Raw genomic sequence first — 7985 nt, 5'->3', positions numbered from 1 at the left:
GCCTGGCTGGGAGGTTGCTGTTCTGGTCCCTACTTAGGAAGACGGAGGCAAAGAAATCGTTAAACATGTTAGCTTTGTCATCTGGTCTATGGCAACATAGCGTAATCATGACCTTGAATCACAGGTTTACCTGACTGCTAACGTATGTTCAGATACAAAGTCAAGTTAAAAAAATTCGCTCTGGGAAGACAAAACCTGAAGGCATTTTGGAAAGAATGAAATGAATGAATTTATGCGGCACTGGTCAGGCCACAGTTAGAGTACTGCGTCCAGTTCTGGGCGCCGCACTTCAAGAGGGATGTGGACAGCATAGAGAGGGTCCAGAGGAGGGCCACTCGCATGATCAGGGGACTGCAGGGCAGGCCCTATGAGGAGAGACTACGGGACCTGAACCTGTTCAGCCTCCACAAGAGAATGTTCATCTTGTGGTCAATTGCATCATGTTTTGTGCCATAGTGCATCAGCTGGCACAAAACATGATGCCACAGCTACTTCATCGTAGCAATGCACTCCTTTGCTATAGGGCATTACTAGAGCAACATAGTGGCTAAAAATAACCATGTGCTGCCAGCACAGTGCAGTATGGGCTGTTACTGTACCAAAAGGAAGTACTAAATGACTGTGCAGTAACAATGGTGCCATAGGAGCACGTGTAGACACACCCAATAAGGGGTTTTGTGTAGGTCTGTACACATGGGGGAATTAGGGAGAAAATTTGTTCCCAGTTCTCTGCAGCCCCACAATGTGCCCCTGTGGCCACTGGGGGGAGTTTCAGGCTCAGGCTGCAGTTGTCAGCACCTGGCATCATAAGTAGCAGAAGCAAATATTATTTGGGAGGGCTGGGTGGTGCAGGGTGCTCCCACCTGACCCTGCCATTCCCTCCCTCATGGATGTTCCAAGGGCTGGTGTGCGATGCTGCTCCACATGCAGTAATGGAGAAGTGCGCAGAGCAGGCACTGGGTGTGACACTGCAGCAGTGAGGGTGGTGCTGGCTCTGGAGCTGCTGTCGCTGACCCAGTTTGCAGGGGCGTAAGTCCTGTTAGCCCCAGCCTTCCATCATCTATGCCTGGCAGCCATTTTTAGAAGCCAGCTGTGCTCTCTGCTCCCTGGCCAGCCCTGTCCCTGCCCAGAAGCAGTATGCCCAGTGCAGGGGAAGCACATAGCAGCTCCCCCCTTGCCCACTCTACCTCCCTGCACCATGGCTGCTCCAGCCCCCGCCCCTTGCAGTGATAACCAGCACCCTACTGCTCCAGGCCTTGCCCCTGGCAGTGACAACCAACTGCCTATGCTCCTGCTGGCCATGCTGCTGGCCCTGCTGGCCCCAGGTGCAGCAGGGGGGGAGGGAGGGGCTGGGTGGTGACAGACCCAGACCAGGGGTTCCTGGTGGCAGGAGACAGCAGAGGATATCCTCCCAGGCCTAGGTGGTGGCCTGCTGTGGAGAAGCAGGCAGCTGTCAGGGGGCCTGTGGAGCTAGCAATAGGGGCCAGGTAGTAGTGGGCAGGAATGAGACTGCCAAGCCAAGGACCATGTCCAGGGTATGCAAGTCATCATTTGTGGCCTGTGCTGCCTAGCCCAGGATGGTGATCTGTTCCTGCAGGACCTGAAGCTACTCCCACACCAGGGCCAGGAGCTTGGCCTAGAACTCTTCCTCCTAGGTAACATCATCCACCCACCACCTGTCCTCCTGGGCGATATCTGCCCGGCACCTGTCCTGGCAGGTTACATCCTTATCCTGCCAGACCTAAGCATTCTGCTCCCATTCCTCTGCCACTACCACCAGCTGCTAGAGGAGGAGGGTCCTGTCCATAGTGTGCTTCTGGCACAGCCGGCACATCCAAATGGCCCCAAAGGTGGGCAACAGTGATCCTGAGCCAACATCCTCACTGGCCACTGTGGTCTCTCCCCTGCATCCAGATGCTGGGCCTGCAGAGCCATGAGACAGAAGCCTTTTGGGAGAGTTTGCAGCATTTCATAGATAAGATGCTTTGTACAAGGGTCTATGTGATGCCTGGCATCAAGTCTAGGGTTGGGTGTGCACAGGTGCCCAAGAACCATGCTAAGTAAGCCAGGCAGGCCTGGGCCCAGACTACTACTGGCAGAGTCCCCCATCTCCACACACTCTCCTGGGGTCAGAGGGCTGCTGGTTGCTTGCCACAGGCATTCTGCCTCCCCCCACCTCACCCCCCCCGCCCATCCCCAGGTTGTGACAAGTCAGGCTTCCAGCAGCACCTGCTGCTCTGGCTCCAGACCCTGCTTCCCTGCTCTGCCCCTGCAGGTCAACCACTCTGCTGTACTGCCAAACAGCTTATAGCACCCAGGCTGAGGGGGCACAGGGCTCCTGGACAACTGGAATGAGGAACTGCTGGTGATCCTGTCCTCCCCACATGGGGCCTCTCTGGGAAGGTGCCCCAGGGATGCCACAGCTATGCCCTGAGCAGGCCCCTACTGTGCATGTCCTGGTCAGTGCATAATGAGCTGTTTGTGCAGGCTGAGGAGTGCCCAAACCACTATGCCCTGTTTCTGCTGATCCTCCTGGTGCCCAGGGCAAACCTGCATACCTGGTATGGGACCATGAGTTATGATGGTGCAGGGGGAAAACCTGGCTCACCCTGCAACCTCTGCTGCCAACTAGAGGGCTACCTGTGGCAGCACTACTTGTCCCTGCCACCTGCTGCCAAGGAGGACATTGCCACCAGCACTAACACTTTCCCCCACTGCAGGGGCATGGGCTACTCAATAAAATTTTTCACTGTGTTCCACCTCTCTGCATGCTGTGGTGGGGAAACCAGGGCCAGGGAAATGTGGGCAGGCCAGGCAAGAAGAGATGGCAGGTGCAGGTGCTGGGGCTGAGGGCAGGGTTGAGGGCTGGGGTAGGGAGGGACCTCCCCCAAGTGAAGTGCTTTCCACATGTCCAGGGCTGGTGTGGCTGGCAGCTTGGTGCAGTTCTTCCATTAGGTGAAGGCATATGGTTGCTCCTGGTGTCCTGAGCCCATGGGGCACAGCATGTAGGCACCCGGCCAGAGGCCCCTCCCTGGGGAGGAGTTAGTGCTGCTGATGGCCAGTGGTAACATGACTGGCTATTCCTTATGGCAAGGCCTGGGGCTGCACAGCTGCTGAGACAGGTGCTGACCAGGGCTCCCTGTGCCCTTCTGGAATGGCCGGGACAAGATGCTGCATACCCAAGGTATCCTCCTCCTCCTTCCTGGTTACAAAAAAAGAAAAAAACAAACAAAAAACCTTTGGTTATGGCCTGGGTCCCAAAATACTGGTCAGCTTCTATATAAAGGGCATGGTCTTGTGGGCACAGCCAGACTGATGATTGTGATTGGTCACAGTAACCCCCTGTGCCCGCAAGGCCTTGACCTTTATGTGGCACTGCCATGCTAACCGGTTATGCCCTCACTTGCACATCCCACCCAACAGGGCCACATAAATGTGGGCATCGGCGTGCCTGCCCCATTCAAACTGGTGCAGCATCTCTGCCTTGTCCCAGAGTGCCACAAGGTTGCCAGTATCCCCCTGGCTCCATCTGGGCCCCCGGGTGGAAGATACAGGCATGTGCATGTGGGTGGTGCTGGGCTTGGATAGTGAGAATGAGGCCATGCTGAGTCCTGCACTGTCTCTCTGGGCCCCCACCTGGATGTCCTGCTGTTGCTTGCCTTGGGAAGCTGCCAGCAGTTCCCAGCACAGGGACACAGCAAGGGACTGGCAGCCACATGGGCAAAAGATATGCCCCACAGCATCTGTAGGCACAGGACAGGCTGCTGGGAGCTTGCACCAGGTGGTGGTGCTGGCCTACTGGGGAGCTGACAGGGCTGGCCAGGGGCTGCAACAGCCGGCAGCCCTGTTTAGCATGCAGCTGGCCCAATGGCAGTGACCCGGAAGCTGTGTGGCAGTTCAGTGTGAGGTAGCACTGCTGGGGTATTGGGAGGCAGGCACAGCAGGGCTGTAGCCTGCCCAGGGGGACACACAGGGCCTGCAGTGCCCTTAGGCTCCCTTTGGTGAGTGCCCCAGAGCACAAAATATCTGCAGGCTTTTATAGCCTACAGACAGGGTCTACCATAGAGGCAGCCCAGCCCTGGAGCAAGAGATTCTAGGCTGCAGCCCTGGGGCTGGCCTCAGGCTGGCCCCCTAGTGGCTGGGCAAACCGGGCAGCAAATTTGCTGCCAGGTCACAGCCACATGTGCAGAACTGTGCAGTTACTAATCACACTTAAATTTGCTACCTACATTTCCAGGTAGCAAATTTAATTGCAATTAAGTGTTTTTATTCTGCAGCAAACTACGCAACTGCTCAGTAACTCTTCTCATGGAGATGCACCTTACAAATAGCAAATCTACCCTGCCTTCAACTTGATTTGTAGAACCCAGATGAAAGAGCCTCAGCACAACACGTTTATCAACATATTTATCATGAAAACTATACTATCTGTTAGAGCTACAGAATACATTGGAGAAAGATGTCCTGCCTTGATACTTGACTACAAGTAATGAATGAAGAATCCTTCATTTCTCTATGTTATTCCAGTGGTTAATTACTATGAAAAAGTTAGGCTTTATTTCTAGTCTGAATTTTTTTTTCGTTTCAGTGTCAAATTTAATATGGTATTCTCTTTTAAACATTACACCAGGTAACTTGGCATAAAACCTTAAGGACAAGTATGGTATGATTTTTCTGGTGACCTATAGAATTAAAATAAAAGTTTCAAATGCAGGATATAAAAATCTAACTACAAGTTGAACTAAATAAAAACCCATCAATTATTTAGGCTTCCCTGGGACAGTCTTTCAGGAATTGCACACAAAATAGTCTTTTTTCCAATTCTTTCTGTTTCTGCCCTAATGAGGCAGTCTGTTTGGTAACATAGTGTAATGTGATTGCCTTTTCCTTCATTTAATTTGGAATATTAACAAAGGTGAAGGAGGTGTCAGATACAAGCAGTCTCTTATTAGCCAAAAATGCCCCACTTCAGGCAGAGGCATTATTTATTTATTCACAGGTATGCCTGGATTACCTATCTCAGCCGCCATCCAGAACACTGAGATAATTAGAATGCATGATCAAAAAAACTCATTTCTGTACAAATTTGAAACTCAAAGCATATTATAAAAACTTTCCAAAATAGGTGTACAGCAACAATTTAAAAAATCAAAAATATTTTTTCTTGAAACTATACAGAAAACAAGCACATATAGAAACAAATTCTTTTTGTAGGTTGTAAAGATGTTGCCAATACTCATTTAGGATGGCTTGTGTACATCATTCCTATATCCATCTCTAATGAGATCTCTGGTCCCCCCAGTCTTATAATGTCCAAATCACATTTTTTATGCACACTCCTATTTTCATCTTTCCATTTTTGAAAGAGAGCTATGTTAGTTTTGGAGGAGGATGGCACTTAAAAAAGGGGATAATACGTACGGGAGGAGGGAAGTCTGTACCAAAGTTGGGGATTACATGAAAAGAGATGTGAAGCTGCATGGTGGAAAAATAGCAGAAGAGAACATTGAGGACAATGGAATTCACATAACATAGATTCATAAATTGATGGATGGCAGGGGCTGGAAGGGACCTCTCTAAATCAATCAGGTCCAGCCCCCACCCCCGTGCTTGGGCAGGAAAGACTGCTGGGGTCAGCAAGGTGAGTGTCCAGATGTTTTTTGAAGATATCCAGAGTAGGTGATTGTACCAACTGTGGGGGGAGTCTATTCCAGGCCCTGGACACTCGAGCTGTAAATAAGTTTTTTCTTATGTCTAATCTAAAGTGGTCTTCTAGCAATTTATGACCATTAGTCCTAGTCTTTCCCTAGGAGCCCTGGTGAACAGACGTTCTCCCAGTTCCTGATGTGAACCTCTTATATACTTATAGGCTGCCACCAACTCCCCTCTGAGTCTTCTCTTCTCCAGGCTGAATAGACCCAAGTCACTCAGCCTCTCATCCTATGGCCTACTCTCCATACCTCTAACCGTACACGAAGCCTTCTTTTAGACTCTCTCAAGTCTCTCCACATCCTTCCTGAACTGTGGTGCCCAGAACTCGATGCAGTACTCCAGGCCTCACCAAGGCCGAGTAAAGCAAGAGGATGAACTTAGTCTTGCTTGCGATGCATTAGTATGATATATGCCAGTGTTTTGTTTTCTTTGTTGGCTGTAGCATTGCATTGGTGGCTCATGCTCATTCTATGGTCCATCAAGAGCCCCAGGTCTCTTTCGGTTGTGGTGCTAGTAAGTGTACCACTGCTGAGCCTGTAAGCATGTTGTGGGTTGTTTCTCCCCAGGTGAAGCACCTTACACTTTTCAGTGTTGAACATCAGTGTTGTAGTGCCCGAAGCCTGGAAGAAGGCCAATATGGTGCCTATTTTCAAGAAAGGGAGGAAAGTGGATCTGGCTAACTATAGGCCCATCAGCCTGACTTCTATCTTGGGGAAGATCTTAGAAAAATTTATTAAAGAGGCCATCCTTAATGGACTGGCCAACACCAACATCCTGAGGGATAGCCAGCATGGGTTTCTTGTGGGTAGGTCTTGCTTGACCAATCTCACTTCCTTCTATGACCAGGTGACCTATCACCTGGACAAGGGCAAAGAGATTGATGTCATATATCTTGACTTCAAAAAAGCCTTCGATCCGGTATCCCATGACCACCTCTTTACGAAACTGGCCAATTGTGGCCTTGGGTCCACCATGATTTGCTGGCTGGGAAATTGGCTCCGTGGTCGGACCCAGAGCATAGTAATTAATGGAAGTCAATCATCATGGTGCCCTGTGACCAGTGGGGTCCCCCAAGGCTCTGTCCTTGGACCCATATTGTTCAACATCTTCATTAATGATGTGGACATTGGAGTCAGAAGCAAACTGGCCAAGTTCACCGATGACACCAAACTTTGGGGCAAAGCTTCCACACCAGAAGATAAGCGGGTGATCCAGGCTGACTTGGACAGGCTCAGCAAATGGGCGGACGAGAACCTGATGGTGTTTAACACTGAAAAATGCAAGGTTCTCCACCTTGGGATGAAAAACCTGCAGCATCCTTATAGGCTCGGCAGTTCTACACTGGCTAGCACTACGGAAGAGACTTGGGGGTCATCATTGACCACAAGATGAACTGCAGCTAGTAAAGTGACCAAAATGCTGGCTTACATCCATAGATGCTTCTCAAGCACATCCCAGGATGTCATTCTCCCCTGTACTCGGCCTTGGTGAGGCCGCAGCTGGAGTACTGCATCTAGTTTTGGGCTCCACAATTCAAAAAGGAAGTGGAGAACCTTGAGAGTGTCCAGAGAAGAGCCATGCGCATGATCAGAGGTCAGGAAAACAGACCTTATGACGACAGGCTGAAAGCCATGGGACTCTTTAGCCTGAAAAAGCGCAGGATCAGGAGTGACCTGATGGCTATCTACAAGTTTATCAGGGGTTACCACCAATGCACCCCAAAGGATGACAAGGTCAAATGGTTATAAACTACTACCAGACCATTTCAGGCTGTACATAAGGAAGAATTTCTTTACTGTCCGAGCCGCCAAGCTCTGGAACAGCCTGCCATCGGAGGTGGTTCAAGCCCCTACATTGAACACCTTCAAGAGCAAATTGGATGCATATCTTGCTGGGATCCTATGACCCCAGCTGACTTCCTGCCCTTTGGGCAGGGGGCTGGACTCGATGATCTTGTGAGGTTCCTTCCAGCCATAATATCTATGAAGTCTATGAAATCTATGAAATCATCAGGTTTTGATCCACCAATCTTACAAGCCTGTCCAGGCAGACTATACCCCCAGCCTATCCTCCAGCGTGACCACAGTCCCCCATAAATTAGTGTCATCTGTGAACTTTGACAGTCCACTTCTAATACCCAAATCCAAATCATTAATGAATATGTTAAAAAGCACTAGTCTGAGTACTGAACCCTGAGTGCCATGTTGACTCACTTCCATCTATTATTATTCTCTCAGTCCTGCCTTGGAGCCAATTTTCTAGCCACCAGACTG

General features: G+C 50.3%; 1 long non-coding RNA gene across 2 annotated transcripts in view; it reads left to right on the top strand.

The window, feature by feature from the left end:
- The window catches only part of LOC109300090, a 23396-nt gene that overhangs the window by 2610 nt on the left and 12801 nt on the right, over positions 1-7985 (top strand). Inside the window, exons 1-2 of one of the 2 annotated variants that reach the window (XR_002098105.1) lie at positions 670-683; positions 1347-1356. This is a non-coding gene — a long non-coding RNA (uncharacterized LOC109300090). Of the gene's footprint in view, positions 1-669; positions 684-1346; positions 1357-2049; positions 2061-7985 lie in introns of those variants that run through there. The other variant, XR_002098106.1, reaches the window with a different exon arrangement.

This window comes from Gavialis gangeticus, unplaced genomic scaffold (assembly GCF_001723915.1).
Source record: "Gavialis gangeticus isolate Ggan-Ray unplaced genomic scaffold, GavGan_comp1, whole genome shotgun sequence".
In the NCBI taxonomy this organism is placed as follows: domain Eukaryota; kingdom Metazoa; phylum Chordata; order Crocodylia; family Gavialidae; genus Gavialis; species Gavialis gangeticus.
The sequence above is the reverse complement of the archived record's forward strand: the minus strand, read 5'-3'. Positions and strand labels throughout refer to the sequence as shown.